Source organism: Solanum pennellii, chromosome 10 (assembly GCF_001406875.1).
Source record: "Solanum pennellii chromosome 10, SPENNV200".
NCBI lineage: Eukaryota > Viridiplantae > Streptophyta > Magnoliopsida > Solanales > Solanaceae > Solanum > Solanum pennellii.
Window position 1 is genome coordinate 67,607,323 of NC_028646.1, and position 15,599 is coordinate 67,622,921.

The window sequence follows — 15,599 nt, forward strand, 5'->3', positions numbered from 1 at the left end:
GTCGGTCTACATGGACGACTCATGATCCAAAATTTACATCTCCCACTTCGCACATGATGGACAAGACCAAAACCAATACACCATCAATCAACCATACAATTCATATGACAAATAGTTCGTCCGACATGTGAGCATGAAGAGCTTACCTTTAAGGTTTTACAAGCCCTACATAGGAATCCAATCACATGTCAAAATAATTCACCACTATTTTAAGGACACTATTACTCACAATACCTAGATGTCATTCACTACTTCAGCAGTTACTTATTGATCTCTCAAACTCTTAAAGGGATGAACTCGAGTTCATGTTTATTCGAGTGTAATAGCCGGCTTATGTATACAAGTTGAATTGAAAATTTTAATCATTTTTCCTTTCTACTTGAATCTATTTATTCTATATCAACTGTTTTCCTAGATAGGTACTGCATTACCGAACTCTCATGGCTATTAATAACATGCTAAAGTAGCAATACTGATCGAAACTTCAAGAAACAGTAAAAGGGAAAACAACATTTCATTGAAAAGTCATTTTAACCTTTCGGGGACTCACATAATGAAGAAGCAAACAATCATTCTTTCATTGACCCATTGATCGTTTGACACACATGGTATGAAACACGTACTACGATGTTTGCACCTTATATTGGTGTATCTGTCTCATTCTTTCGATTATTCAACATCGTACAAATCTTGGTCTATACACCTCCAGATGTTTAACCTTATTTTCTCTCCTCAATAATCCTTAAATTCATTTTCTTGGAGAAACTTTTGTGTGGATCATATAACAAGTCATAATATGGTGTTGAAACTCATATCTTCACGTTCCCCGACGTGAGAGGCAATCGCTCGAATGAGAGAGGCAATCTCGTGACTTGTTCGACACACTTTATTTCTCACAAATTATCACATTAATATCATGTTTGAATATTCATCGAATAGTATTATACAAAAGAGAATATTATAACAATCAAGTTATTTTACTATATTGAAATATCATCATATTCTACGCAAACCTAGAGCCTAAACATGTTTTTCAAATAGGTCTCTAGAAATGACCTTCATAAAAGGGCATCTATCATTTCACGTGTAGGAATGTATTATAAAGTTATTTCTACACTTGCCACTACATCTCTCACAAAGTTATACTTGATGTCAATATGTTTTGTCTTGCTTTAATATTTATGATCCTTCGTATATGTGGTAGTCGCTTGACTATCACAATAGAATCAGGGGGCTTTTCCTTTGTAATACTCAAATGCTCAAAGATCTCTTTAACCAAATCAGATCCATTAAAAAAAGTGTGTGATCTATCATTTTCATCAAGTACCGGAATATTCTCTTTACTATTTTTCAATAATCTCTTCCAGGATTTGATGTTACCTGCTAACTAGACTCACAACATAACAAATATCGGGGTAAGTACACATCATATCCTATATCAAACTCCCGACAACACTAGAATAAGGAACTTGAGACATGTCTTCCTTTAATTTTTCAGTCTTTGAACACATTTCAAGGCTTAAAGTTTCACCCCTTGATACATGAGTATCCATGGATTTTCAACAATTCATTCGATATGTTCCAATATTTTTTCTTATATAAGTTCCTTGAGATAAATTAAAAAATTTCTTAGAACAATTTCTTTGGATCTTAACACCCAATATATAGTATGGTGATTTTGAAAGCCATGACTTGACAGTTTTCACATACTTTAAATTATTTCCAGCTAATAAAACATTATATACATAAAGAGAAAAAATTATAAAATTTTCATTGGTTTTTTTCACACAGATGCAATGGTCTTCATAGATCATGGTGAAATCAAATGACATAACCTCCATATAAAATCTCAGGTACCACTGCCTTGAAATTCTTTAGGCCATAAATTGATCTTTTCAATTTACAAACTTCCTTTTCTTGACATTTAACAAGGAAACCTACTGGCTGCTTCATGTACATTTCTTCATTTAATTTTTCATTGAGAAACTGAAATAATAGCTAAAAGTAATCGTATGGAGGTGAACTTCACAACGGATGAAAAAGTTTCCTCATAGTATATTCCAACTTCTTAAGTAAAACCTTCTGGCACCAATCATGCTTAATATCTTTCTATCGACCCATCCTATTTGCATTTAATTTTGAGAATTCATTTATTTCTAATAGTTTTTCGTTCCTTAGGAAGTTAACTAAATCCTAGACTTCGTTTGTTTTCATGGACTCTAATTCTTTTTTCATTGCTTTTAACCATTCATTCTTTTTTCAAGGCTCGATAACGTCTCAGTTACATAATTAGGTTCATCAAATTCAGTAGGAAATACATACCAAGAAAACATAATCCTCAATCTCTGATCGTTTAGGTACCCCTTTTCTTGTACTCTTACGTATTTGAAGTTCAGATTCATCTATAGGATTTTGGGATTCATAACACCCACTTGGACCAGGATCGTTTCTTGATCCATTGAATTATCAAGTACGTCTGACAACATTACCTGATATTCTGAATTCAACATTTTGTAGAGAGCATTCAGAATACCTTATAAAGATACATTACTTTTATTTTGGACTAAGTTTACCAAACTCACCAAAGTGATTTTAATATATGTTGCACAATCTCGCGGTTATAGATCATTCAGGCTTGTTTTGTGACCGGTCCAAAATTCATAAGGAGTGAAAGAAAAAGTAATTTAAAGGCACTTTGTTCAATATGGAAGCCGCAACCAATAATGCATGTTCCCAGAAAGAGATAGATAAATTTGCTTGCTCCATCATTGATCTTGTCATGTCCAATAATGTTTTATTCCTTCTTTTAGCTATACCGTTTTGTTGAGGTGTATAAGGAGTAGTTGATTGTCTGATAATACCTTTTTCAACACATAATTCTTCAAATTGTTTTGACAAATATTTATGTCATCGATCAGTTACTAAAGCCTTTATGCTTTTATCTAATTGATTTTCAACTTCATTCATATATCTTTTAAGGCACTCAAGTGCTTTAGATTAATGAGAAATCAAATAGCATAACCAAAATGCGTGAAATCATCAATAAATGTAGAAGTATGTAGAACCATACCTTGCTTTAACATTCATTGCACCACAAATATCAGAATGAATTAATTGAAGCGGAAATTCGACTCTTTTAGCCTTCCCGAATGGCTTATGTGTAATCTTTCCAGCAAGAAATTTTTCACAAGTTGGCATATAAATTTTGGTGAAATAATCTAAATGTCCTTCATTTGTCAATCTATTCATTCGATCTTACCCTAGGTGACTTAGTCTTGCATGTCATGTAATAACATCAATATCATTGTTACTTGAATAACATGTCATTACACAACGGTCAACATAATAGTCATAAGTTGAAGGATTACAATCTAAAATGATAAAATGATTATAACATAGTCTAAAACCATATAAAACATTATATAGAGTTATTCTAACACCATAACAACTAAAAACAAATCAAAAACCAACTTTTAAATGAACAACACATATACTAAGTTTCGTCGAATCTCTGGTGTATATAGACGTCATGCAACATCAAAGAACGGCCACCTTGCAAGTCTACATTGGAAGTGCCTATCATTTTGACTTCTAGTTTCACATTAATTCCCACGTAGATACACCTTGATTTAGATGAAACACAACAAAACTCCACAAATTCTTCTCAATCTCAATTCACATAGTCAGTGGATCCTGAGTCTACAATCCACATCGAATAAGATTCAGTTAGTTAATAAGTGCTATAAACATATGTTGCACTTAGAGATACGTTAACACTATATTTTTTGACTCAGTACATTCACGAGCAAAATGCTCCAACATTTGGAAATTCTAGCACTTCATTTTGCTCTTGTCTCTCTTCTTGAAAAATTATTTGCCTTTCTTGGAATTTGGCTTCTTCTTTTTCTTAGAGGGTCCTTCTCTAGTCTCTTTGTATTTTCCATTTCTTTTCCAATTTTTCTTACGCTTCAATCCTCGATATTTTGTACCAGTTGACTTTTCCACAAAAACATTAGGAACAGTTTTAGCACCACGAAGGCGTTCATCTTCAAGTTCAACATGGTGTGCAACATCAGAAAAAGTTTTGATATTGTCATTACGGGTCAAGTTAACATTCAAAAGTTTCCAATTATTGAGAAGAGACCGAACCACTGTCTGAACTTGTTGCTCAGATGAAAGTGTTTTCTCCGAAAAATTATTTTTTATTTTGTTTTTGTAAAATTTTTGACTTTTTAGAGTCGCCACTTAATTTTTAAGAAAAATCAAGAAAAACTAACGTTTTCAAAAGACTTAAACAGATAAAGTCATTTGAAAACATTTAAGGGGGTTCGGGATTCCTATTTATATTTCAGGAAGGTGTTAAGCACCTAAAACATCCGCTTAATGCGGCTATCCGACAACTAACTATTCGGCTAAGACTTAAAATTGCGATAAAAATACTCTTTGGAGTTGTTTGAAAATTAATGTCTAGCTTTTATCTAAGGGAAATATCTAACTTGAAGAAACTATTATTTTTGGAAATTCTTGCTTCAATTTTAAGTTATTAAAATAAAACGACGTTTGCGGGGATTCGAGTTTTCTAACTTTAAAACTACCAACAATTAAGTAACAAACGATAATTAAAAGCATGTAAAAAGAGAGGGAGAGAGATTTGGACCCAAATCCGGGTTCTGTCCGCCTTGACCGGTTTTTGGATCCACCAGTTTGGGTTTTTGACCCATCTCGTTTTTTGTACCTGTCCTAACCTAAACAGATAATAATACAAAGTAAATACAGAAAAAATTAAAAGACGACAAGGAGCTCAGGCCTCCAAAAATAACCAAATACAAAAAAAATGATAAAAATGGGCCTTTGGCCTAACTCTCCAACTCCGGCCACTTTGAATTCTTCAATCTCTAAATCTGTACGCCGAATGTATGGATAATTGACTTGATGGAGGCTAGAGCCTTAAAGGTTCCTTCGAGAGTGCAAAAGAAGGGAAGTGGGAGTTCATAGTGAACTCGGATGGGTGTCACGTGCAACAAACAAAAAGAGTGAGGAATTACTACATGCCCATAATTAAAAAAAATAAAAAAAATAAATAAATAAGAAAACAGTGCAATACAGTAGTAGCAAGACATGATGGACCAATATTGACATCAATTTATCATCGCTCAATTCATCATTTTCAAATAATATCAAATGAGACAATCTAAACTCACATGATAAAACTTTAAAGCCTCACCAAGATTACTATTACTATTATTTTTTTTTATTTTATTTTTTTTACCAATGAACCAATGAAGACCACAAATTAGGCCAAGAGAAATACAACAAACAAACTACTGGACAATGTTAATTAACAAGATTATAAGGCAAAGATACAGTTTGTAGTGAATGAAAGAGTAAACACTAATCTTTTCTTGTGACCGAGCAAGACAGAAAAGTCCAACAATTTTGATTTAATAGAGGCAAACGGGTATGAAGTGCTAATCAAAACAGAGTATAACGAACAGTAACTCGCAATATCGAAAGGAAAATCATGCAAATGACCAACAAATAATGTACCTCATGTAGACAAAGAAGTAAAAAAAAACATTTGAATGCAGTAAAATGCAATGAATGATCAATCGCTCAATATGCTACTTTAAAAAAATATAAATCATGCCATAAAGCAGTATATAACAAGGTTGACAATAAAGATAATGCAAAGTAAAATATTTAAAGGTGCGTGATAGAAAAAATAGCAACAATTTTATCCAATATGCAAGCTATGAGGGAACAATAATCACATTAAATGACGACGTCAAAAATCATCGACCTCAAAGAAATCAAGCAAGGAAGACTCCTAAGTAAACTATTGAAGTAGGAGTGGTCAAAGCTCAGATATGCAAAGAAATTAACAAAACAAATCGATGAAGATTGGAGATAAGCTAATCCAATTGTCATGCTAAACCTATAATTACGAGTATACTTAATATGGAAAAGGACCCTTTAATCTACTTACTGGAGACCAAAAAAAAAACGAGCACATATTCATGCTCATAAAATTATTTGAATCAACAAACAACCGACTAGAATATAACGGAAGTCATGCTCTTATTTTAGACTCTCAGCAAACCCAAATCTACTCTTCTCAAATATAAAGTGAATGACCAACAATAGCAAATAATGAAGGAGCTGAAGCTTGAGATGGAACAAGATACCAACATGATGAAATATAAACCGCAAGCAGGGTGTGGCTGAATGACATGGAGGCATGAAATAATTCAAACGAAACGAGATGGTAATCACAAGATCACAAAAACTTGGAGAGAAGAAGCAAAACAAATAGATAAGACAAGAAACAAAAAACGAAATGTGTCTAAAGGATAAATGTGTACAATATATTGAGTCTCCCAAAATCACATGATCTCGAGTTTTGGCGCAGCATTCAACATGATACAACACGACACAACAAAACTGTATACTCATTCCACTCCTCAAAGAAATTCATTAGAACCAGAACACTACATCTTCATAAAACTCAAACGCAGCAAAAATCCCAATCGAGGAAGCAAAACAGTGAGGCATAGGGGAAAGTAAAATTACGTCTAATTGTGCGACGAACAGGGACAAGACGAGCTGAGGCAACGATCTTCAGCACAAGAACTTGGACAGAAACGACCAAACGGAAATCTGGACAAAGTTAGGTACCAACACTAACACTATCTCCCTCTTCTTTCGAAATGCATTAAATATGTATCCGGAGTATTTATCTCAAACTCCCTTTGTATTTTTTACTCAAACAAGGTTCCGACTGAAACTCTCAAACAATAAACTGTCTGCCCACTGTGGTAAAAATAATTTCCTCTGTTTTCCCCCTTTTTTGAGCTAACCTCCCAAAAAAAATCCCCTGAATCCTCCAAAAACAAGAATATTTATAGGAGGGGATTAGGGTTCTCGGATTGAGGAGGGCGGAGGGATTTCTGAAGAAGTTCAGGGCAAAATCGGATACTCACTTCAATTTCAAAATTCGAATTCCTCTCCAAGGACAAAGAAAAAGCTGTTCTTGTACCAAAACTCGGCCAAATCCCACAAAATTCGGGTCGAGGAGAGGTTTGGACGGCTCAGATTCATCTCACGTCCTTGGAACTTGACGTGGCGCAATCTCCTATCTTCAAGGAAGAAAACGCGTCTGTATCGCTGTTGTACGATCAAAAAGGAGAAGAAGATGTTGGAGGAAAACGCCAAGAAGTCTCGAACGAACTAATTCACGCGCTTGGGGGAAATCCCGTTGTGATTTTGCCGTGGTTCGTCATTACTTCGAGAGACTGTGGCCGACGCGCTGGGTTTGCTGTCGCGTTAAGAGCTCATCTTGATTTTCTTGCATTTGTGTGTGAGAGGAGAAGGAAGACACGTTGGGTCGTTCTCTTGCTATTACGCTTCCGGATTTCCTCTTTGGGGAAGAAAGCAAGGTGGATCGGGTCATTTGGTTGGAAGCATTGGGCTGGAATAAGGTGTAAGGTTGAAAAAATTAATGAATGGCTGGGATTTGAAACTTTTGGGCCTGGATTATTTGGAGTAATGGCTTTGGGCCACTGATGTTTAGAGGAAAGAAAGGTGGTTGGTTGGGTCAATTAAAAGAAAGAGGCCCATATTTCAGCTCTTTCAAAAATTTTGAGGCCGAAAGGCATGTTTTGACTCTAGTTGCAATTAAATAATTGGCCTAAATACATTGGCATGTAACCAAATCGAGTTTAATTGACGAATTTGGTTAAATTTAAGCAACATGAATTACTATTAATTAATGAACAAGCTTCTTAATTTTAAACGAAATAATCAATGTAATTAAAATAATTAATTCAAAAATATATATTATTACATAGTAAAATTTTGATACGATCTTCACACATTTAAAAGGATATGCTTGCGCGCGCACACACACACATATATGCATATAAATATATATGTATATATTTGAAAGTAAATTTGATTTGCGTAACATATTAATTATTTTAAATCGCTTGGAATTTAAGAAGCTCGAATTAATTTAAAGGTCAAAATTGGGTGTCAACAACTGTCCCTCGTTTTACTTGGATTGATGCAAGAAATTCGAGGAAAGTAAAACTAACCAACACAATTTTGACCAACCGCACCTTTATCTTTAAGCAAAGGGTTTGGTACGGACTTTAGGACTTATGTCCAAACCCTGGAAACGAGTTTCCTACATATCTCAGGCTATATGAGAATTCAGGCCACTTGTAGTTCGATACGCTTGATTTAACACACGATTTTGAAGGAATTTGAAAGTCGATTTGATACCGAATTATAAAGGGACCGAAATGCTCGGGAGTATGATTTAAGAGCGAATGTTGGAATACAATCGAGTTTTCAACATTGAGACCGCCTACATATCCTTTAACCTAAGAATTAGGCTGTTTGTAGTTCGACTCGATCGGTTGAAAAGGAAGTCTATTGTGCTAGATAACCTTTGATTCTGGATAAGTGACAAATTAAGTCGAGTACGAAAAAAAGGCTTATAACTTTTTAGCCATGAAGGTGGAGCTCTTCACATCCACAGGTAAGAACTTACACGGACATAATTTTCAAAGCTCTTGGCATACTGTCACTCAGATTGGAAATTTCCTTCCGGCAGACACAAAAATTTCCGAATGCGAAATCGAAAACTAGAAAAGCCAAAGAAAAAACCACATGTCTTCTGATAGGGGTGTGGTTGATTGTAGTGGAAGTCGCTCCTCTGCTCGTACCCTAAGAGTTTGACACTTCTCTTTGGACTATGTCCCAGTTCGCTGCTAAAAAAAAGCTCCACGTTGTGCTGCATCCTTTTTTATATCGTCCGCACCTGTGGTTTGTTTTTAGAGAATTCATCCTTTCGGATGCTCTCGACAAAGGATGAGATAAAACTCGTCAGCATAAAAATGCGATTAAAATGGGAGACAGTGTCTTTTACCGTGTCGACACTTAATTGTTCTCCTCGACATTTGACATACACTCGATTGGTTTGACGTAAAGCAAATAAATCTTATCTCTTGTGTTTGCAATATAATCTTCAATGTATTCTTCATTTGATGTCAACATAAAGGAAAGTTGATGCGGTGTGCTAGTATTTCTCTTGATGTCGTCTTCGATGCTCTTCTTGATGTTTATTTTTATCAAAATAAAAGAATGCAGTTGATGCCGATGGATAAATATTTCTCTTGAGATGCACGATTTCCTTTTCTGGCAGTGCATGACTTCTTGCGGGGCATGAATATCTTTCCGCAATGCATAAATTTCTGCGAGGTATGAAATCTTCTCGCTATGCATAACTTTCTGCGAGACATGAATATCTTCTCGCGATGCATAATTTTCGCGAGGTATGAAATCTTCTCGCGATGCATAACTTTCTGCGAGGCATGAAATATTCCCGGGATGCATAAATATTGACTCACGATGCATGGATCTTCCACGATGCATGAATATTGACTCGCGATGCATGAATATTGACTAGCTATGCATGATCTTCCGCGATGCATGAATATTGACTCGAGATGCATGATCTTAACTCTTGATGTCATCCTTGGTACCAAATGAAGATAGTGCTTAAATCAACAACATAGTGATCTTCTGGGTGCCTTCTGGATAATCATATCGTCTCGATTGAAAATTACGATAAAATAATTTTCCAGATAGTGTATTTTCTTGATCGATAATAAAATAAATGACCCCTCCGGGTAGTGTATTATTTTGATCGATAATAAAATAAATGACCCCTCCGGATAATATATTGTCTTGATCGACAATAAAATAAATGACTCCTATGGATAATGTATAATATCATATCTGACATTATGATACAAATGACCTCTTTTACGAAAACCACAAACTCTTTCTTGAGATTTTTGCTTGATCAAACTCAAATCTAGCTGGACGTTCTTTATAGACTTCATGTTGTTGGAAGTTGACTGAAATAAACCATTCATACTCCTAAGTCTTCGGTATAAGCAGTATAAAATGATTCATGCGTCTATAGAAACTCCTTTAAATTTTGGGAGAGCATCCTCCTTCCTTGACTTTTCCATATTCTTCGGTCGGAGGAATTTGCTGATATCAAAGTAAAGCTATAGACCTGCGTCCACAGAAAAATTTTTAGCTTTAAAATGGACTGATGTGTGTCGATTTTTCAGTTGTCTGCTCCTTGTCCTGCTATCTCTGATTGGTCTTCCTGATTTCCCAACTCTTGATAGATAAGACAAAATATTATGCTAGAGCAAATGAAACATAAAAGGAAAATCTTTAAGAAAATAAACTTTTTGAGAAGTAGTATTTTGAAAAGGGTCACTGCCAAGTGTCATGACACGTCAAGCTTAGCGAACTTCTTTGAGCCTGATTCTTAGAGGTATATCTGATTATTTGATGGGGAGTTTTCAAAGTCACCCTAGACTGTAGATAAACCTTTGTTGAAATTTTGAGGTCATCCTCAAAATTTCTGTATAAGTTAACTGTATCGGCTTATCTTTCAACTGTTGCCGAGCGAATCGCGGAATTTTAGAGATCCTCTCAAAAATTTTGTCCCAGTTGCAAATCTTAAAATATTTTCGGTCTTGACTTGTTGAGAAAAAAAATCTTCTTCTCGAGAATTTTTGAGTTCCTCTAAAATATTTTGTCCCAGTTTCTATGGTAAAGAAAAATAAAAATATTACGGGAAATATGACCGAACCCTTGTGGAGCCTACGTATCCCATTGAGGCAGGAATCAGGTTAAATGTAGTTCCCCCTCAAGGTTAACAACAAAAATTACAAAGAAACCCGATCGAGGCCGACATCGGCCGCCTACGTATTTCATTCTTGAGAATTCAGGTTAAACATAGTTCAAACACACAGCAATATTAAAAGGGATAAACGGGGTGATCGAGGCCGACATAGGCCGCCTACGTATCTCATTCTTGAGAATTCAGGTGAGACATAGTTCATTACAGAAGGGATAAAATTCTAAACAAGATAATTACAAGAAAATAAACAATTACAAGGAAACGATAGAAATGCAAACTGAAGCTTCATGCGTAGTATCTCTTAATAGCATCTGAGTTGATTGATTTCGGCCATGCGGTTTCGTCCACTCCGAAAGGACCAAAGCACCTCCAGATAATACTTTGCGAACCATGTAGGGTCCTTGCCAATTCGGTGCAAATTTTTCTTTGTACTCATCTTGATGAGGAAAAATGCGTTTAAGGACCAATTGACCAAGTTCAAAAATTCTTGCTCTAACTCTCTTGTAAAAAGCATGAATCATTCTCTTTCGATATAGATGACCATGACAAACAGCAAGCATTCTCTTCTCATCAATCAAAGTTAACTGATCAATTCTCTTGCTCACCCATTCAGCATTACTCAACTCAGCCTCTTGGATGATTCTCAATGACGGTATTTCAACTTCAACAGGTATGACTGCTTCTGTTCCGTATACTAGCAAATACGGAGTAGCTCCAATTAACGTTCAAAAAGTCGTTCGATAACCCAACAAAGCATATGGCAACATCTCCTTCCAACCTTGGTGATTGTCAATCATTTTCCTCAAGATCTTCTTGATATTCTTATTGGCGGCTTCTACAGCTCCATTCATTTGAGGACGATAAGCGGTTGAGTTTCGATGTGTAATCTTAAACTGCTCACATATGTCTCTCATCAAGTGACTGTTGAGATTTCCACCATTATCAGTAATAATGGATTCTGGCACTCCAAATCTGCATATCAGATTGTTGTGAACAAATTCAGCTACAACTTTCTTGGTTACGGTCTTGTAAGAAGCTGCTTCCACCCACTTGATGAAATAATCAATGGCAAACAAAATAAATCTATGCCCATTAGAAGCGGCTGGCTCTATCTGACCGATGACATCCATACCCCACGCTACTAATGGCCAAGGTGAACTCATAGCATTAAGTTCGTGAGGTGGCACTCGAATCAAATCACCGTGCACTTGACATTTATGGCATTTTTGCACAAACTTCAAACAATCATTCTTCATAGTCTTCCAGAAATACCCGGCTCGAAAGATTTTTCTTTCCAAAGTGAGCCCATTTATATGCGTGTCACAAACTCCAGCATGTATTTGTTGATAAGCTTCGCGGCTTCAACAACATCGACGCATCTGAGGAGACTTAGAAAGAAATTGAGATCCATACGACGTATCGACTTCTTCAGGTTGGACGGAGCATCTTCTGGATAAATACCAGACTCCAAATACTTCTTTATATCAAGATATCATGGCAAACCGTCTGGTTCTGCTTCAACATGAAAACAATGGATCGGATGTTCTTTCATCTCTATGTCCAGAGAATCAATATAATCAGTATCCGGATGTTTAATCATATAAGCAATGGTGGCAAGGGCATCAGCCAACTCATTCTGTATTCTGGGAGTATGTCTAAACTCCATCCTACGAAATCTCTTGCACAACTTCTGTACATGCTGCACATAAGGTATAATATTTGGGTTCTTCACGGCCCACTCTCCTTGAACTTGATGAATCAACAGATCTGAATCTCCGATAACCAATAGCTCGTGGACATTCATGTCAATGGCCATTTTCAAACCAAGAATATAAGATTCGTATTCGTCCATGTTGTTCGTGCAATTAAATCGGAGTTTAGCCGCCATGGGATAGTGTTGACCAGATTCTGACACTAAAGTCGCTCTGATACCTTTACCTTGATGATTTGCCGCTCCATCAAAGAATAATCTCCAGCCAGGATATGTTTCAGAAATATCTTCACCCACAAACGATACCTCTCCATCGTGAAAATAAGTCTTGAGCGGTTCATACTCTTCATCCACAGGATTTTCTTCAAGATGATCAGCCAATGCATGCGTCGTTATTGCCTTTTGAGTCACATACACAATATCAAACTCACTCAACAACATTTGCCACTTAGCTAACTTTTTGGTCGGCATCGCCTTCTGGAAAATGTACTTCAGCGGGTCCATTCTGGAAATGAGATATGTAGTATAAGAAGACAAATAATGTCTCAACTTCTGGGCGAGCCAAGTCAAAGCACAACACGTTCTCTCCAAAAGAGTGTAACGAGACTCGTATGGAGTAAATTTCTTGCTTATGTAATAGATAGCCCTTTCCTTCTTTCCTGTCCCATCGTGTTGATCAAGCATGCATCTGAATGCACTATCTGAGACGGACAAATACAACAACAAAGGACTCCCTTCTCGCGGAGGAACCAAAACCGGTGGATTGGACAAATATATCTTAATAGCGTCGAAAGCAGGCTAACACCCTTACGTCCACTTTGTCAGGGCGTCTTTCTTCAACAGCTTGAAAATAAGCTCACACACCACGATCGATTGAGCTATGAATCGACTGATGTAGTTCAACCTCCCTAAGAAACTCATCACCTCCTTCTTAGTCTTTGGAGGAGGTAACTCCTGAATTGCCTTGATCTTAGAAGGGTCGAGCTCAATACCTCTTCTGCTGACTATAAATTCCAACAACTTGCCGGCTGGCCAAAAGCGCATTTGGCAGGATTTAACTTCAAGTTGTAACGATGCACACAATCGAAGAACTTCCTTAGATGTGTCAAGTGGTCCGAACTCTCGCGGGACTTGATTATGATGTCATCCACATACACCTCGATCTCTTTATGAATCATATCATAAAATATGGTCGTCATAGCCCTCATATAGGTAGCACCAACATTTTTTAGGCCAAATGGCATCACCCTGTAATGATATACACCCCAAGGTGTAATAAAAGCTGTCTTTTCTCCATCTTCCTCATCCATCAAAATCTGATGATAACCTGCGTAACAATCCATAAACGATTGCATTTCATGCTTAGCACAATTATCGATAAGAATGTGAATGTTCGGCCATGGAAATTATCCTTAGGGCTGGCTTTGTTGAGATCCTTGAAGTCGACACAAATTCTGATCTTCCCATCTTTTTTAGCGACCGGAACAACATTCGGCAACCAAGTCGGGTATTGCGTCACTTCCACCAATCGAGACTCAATCTTCTTGGTGATCTCTTTTTTTATCTTTATACTCAACTCAGGCTTGAATTTCCGAGCCTTTTGTTTCACTGGACTGAGCCCTGGATTGATCGACAACTTGTGAGACACCACATTGGTACTCAGCCCTAATATGTTGCTGACTTCCCAGACAAACACATCAATGTACTCGGTGAGTAAATGGATCAGGCCCTTTCTTTGATCTTCATTCAAGTGAACGCTGATTTTGACCTCTTTGACACACTCTTGGTCTCCCAGATTTACAGTTTTAGTTTCCTCTAAATTCGGCTTATGCTGATTTTCAAACTGCAGAAACTCTTCAGCAACATATTCTGGTGCCTCAATTTCCTCTTCGTATTCATCAACCTCGTCATCACCTGCCTCATTTTGTTCGTTCAGCTCTTGACATGACATGACATTTGGCAGGTTTAAAACTTATAATACTGAAACCATAAACATAAAAAGGTTATAAAAGCAAAGTAAAGCAGATGAGTAAATAAACAAATTTTCAAATAAAAGAAGCTTTCATCCAAATTGGAAAAACAGTGCAAACCTTGGCCATGGCATAGGGTCATGTTGACTTTTTAAACATCACGATGGAAAATTAAAAATTCAAACAGTTAAAAAAAAATTGCAAAATAGTGGGTCTCGGGCCTCTTCCGGACTACCACCAATTTAAATATGCATAAAATGATGCCCTTCTACCAAGGAGTTCGAGGGATCAGGATGGGCGTGGAGGTCCAGTTCTGCAGCATCTCTCCGGCTCATCATCATGGAATCCTATCAGCTCAACCTCTTCTTCAATGATAACATCAATTTCTTCAAAAAGGCCACAGATTCATTCCCCAAGGTCCTCCTTCTCGGAATATTCACAGACTGGAAAGCATTGATATAGACGAGGGATTGGCTTGGCCAATTCTCGATCCTTCTTCTTCTTTGTCTTCTCATCATCATCTGTGGGAACGTACCCCAATCCATACCTTGCCCTTTTGACAGGAACTTGAATGGGCTCAACAATTCCTTAGGAATTCCTTCCAAATCCGAAACCTGGTTCAAATCCACTTTGCAAAATCACAGTAGCAATCATCTTATACACGAAGGCATGAGAGGCTGTAGGGCCAAGTCTTTAGCGGTGCATTTACCAGCTCCACCATGTATAAATCAGTAACTCGAGACACTTCATTGATAATCGGCGCCTGTCTACCAGAATGACTACCTTCGCCATGAATGACTAGCTCTTCGTTCTTCCAAACGAGTTTCATCATCTGATGCGGGGTAGAAGGCACAACTCCAGCCATGTGAATAAAAGGCCTTCTTAGAAGAAGGTTGTAGTTGGTGTCAATATCTAGGACTTGATATTGAGCGCTAAACTCGACAGGTCCCAATTGGATAACCAGATTTACGATTCCCAAGGTATTTCTTTGAACCCATTGAAGGCTCTCACGTTGACTTGATTTTGCTCAAGTTTTCCCAAGTCAAACTTCAACTGCCTAGCGTCGACAACGGGCAGATGTTCAGACCAGATCCATCATCTACTACGACACGATTGATAACTTTTTCGTGACAGGCGGCAGTGATATGTAGTGCCTTGTTGTGGGATTTGCCTTCAAAAGGCAGCT